Below are 2,422 nucleotides of genomic sequence, written 5' to 3'. Positions count from 1 at the left end.
GTTTGTATTTTTGTTCTGTTGGAACGAAATCAAAAACTAAAATGAGAAATCTTGATTTCAAAATCAGTTGGAGTTTTCCGCCTGAAAAAGACAATAATTTTGAGTCCATAATATCGTAAACTATTATTGTGATGATGGGTGGGGTGGGGGCACGAGTCCGACCTTGCAAGCACTGGCCGTGTCATCCGATTAATTTGCTACTTGGTAGAGAGAGGGATGGTCTAGCAAAGATGCGATTGGGTTAACGTCTTTTAAGATCTATTCTCATGCTGCCGACACGTGTTTCGAAAGCCTCATCATGACGACGGTTTTTGGAAATAGAGGTTAAGACCGATCCTGTTTAGTACTGGATATTAGGTGTTAAGCGAACTCACCGTGAAGGAGATAAAAAGAATATTCTACAGCGCTGCACGTCGGGGCAGATGGTTTGGCTGAGTAAAGACAGCGAGCTTACTAAATAGGAGTAGGACAAAAATTACTTTGACCTACTTTATTTTTTACCGGGCCTCGGTACGCAAACGCATCTGTTCCTTGGTCGTCGTCCAAAATTCATACAGAATCCGCCATCACTGTAACAACTTCCGTTGGCGCATCCGCCCCATCCTGTATTCATACAAGCTACACCTTCAACCTAGAATAATAGCAATGATATGGAGTTTAAAAATCGTATTATGATACAGGATTAAACATGGGTTCCCTTATTTTCATTTAATTATATAAAAAGCGAAAAGCCATCTTTATATTTACCAAACAATTCGTATGCAGAAGATTGATAAAAATCACGTGACATCGGAAATATTTACAACCCCAATCCCTATTACGAGGTTAACATACTAAAGTAAAACAAGGTAAAAAATATAGCAGTTTCGGTCTTTTTTGAGAGATGCTGGTCGCAGGGCTGCATCAGGAGTTCATACAGAGTGGGCATGATCTGTCCCTGGAGCGACTCTTGTCATGTAAATGCCAAGTTTTTAGATTTAAACCACAAATCTGCGATCAAAATGATAAAATTTAAGTCCTTACCGGATCCACATTGTGTCCCACCAGCATCAAAACAAACACTAACAACAAAACGCTGGATTTCATCATTCTGTTTGACTATGGGTTGCTTTTTGCTCGTAGTAGCTGACAGTTCTCTAGAATTTGAGCTTGTGATGGCGTCATTCCTGTTTTATTGCCCCTTGAGCATCCGGGATTTTGTCGTAAACAGGATCTTTGTGAAGAATATTTTTTCCCGGTGCTGTCACGGTTAGTTTGATACACCACTTTTATTTTAGACTGAAATGAAGTGGAGCTTTACTACCTAATGTTCTGACCCTTATAAGGACTGTGAGGAGAACAAAGAATCCTAAAAACAGGTGATGTCTGGTGTTTCTATACAACAGATAATAGTACAACAGTGGATCACTCTCTGGAATATAACTCACAGTTAGGTGATGTCTGGTGTTTCTATTAACAGGCAATAGTACAACAGTGGACCACTCTCTAGAATATAACCCAGAGTTAGGTGATGTCTGGTGTTTCTATTAACAGGCAATCGTACAACAGTGGACCACTCTCTAGAATATAACCCAGGGTTAGGTGATGTCTGGTGTTTCTATTAACAGGCAATAGTACAACAGTGGACCACTCTCTAGAATATAACCCAGGGTTCGGTGATGTCTGGTGTTTCTATAAACAGATAACAGTACAACAGTAGACCACTCTCTGGAATATAACCCAGAGTTAGGTATTGTCTGGTGTTTCTATAGACAGATAATAGTACAACAGTGGATCACTCTCTAGAATATAACCTGTTAGGTGATGTCTGATGTTTCGGTGGACCACTTGAATTTATTATAGCCCGGTGTGGTGTATTAGAAACAACACTTAAAGTTCGGACACTACGGAAAATTAAACACCAGTTAAATATCAAATGTGTTGAAGTTTTTTTTTTAAAAGTTGAGTAATTATATGAAATGTTCAATTCCCAGAAAAAGTGTAACAGGATGTGTATTTCCTGACCACAGTGGTGGTGTCAGCCTCCTGCACCTGATGGTACAAGTAGAAAATGAAATGAAATTAATGGAGTTTTACGTCCTACTTTTCTGCACCATGTGAGCTAATGATGACGGACAACGCCATGCAGGGTGCAATGAGGGAAATTTTGCCAGGACAGCGGCATTAGCCTGCTCTTTTTCGATTTCAAACTGTCGAGGTATCTTTAACGTGCCTATAGCACAACGGGCCCCGGTTTATTGTCCCACCCGAACGACTAGACGCTTTTTCCATGTCAAGCCCCTCTTACCTGCATCACTGACAGGGGGAAATCAGGTTGAAAAAATCCGAAAGTAACATCTAGACCTATGCCGGGATTGAACCCTAGACCTTCAGGGCAGGGGATTGAACCCTAGGCCTTCAGGGCAGGGGATTGAACCCTAGA

This window comes from Lottia gigantea, assembly GCF_000327385.1.
Source record: "Lottia gigantea unplaced genomic scaffold LOTGIsca_10, whole genome shotgun sequence".
Lineage (NCBI taxonomy): Eukaryota > Metazoa > Mollusca > Gastropoda > Lottiidae > Lottia > Lottia gigantea.
This window is presented reverse-complemented; position numbering follows the sequence as displayed.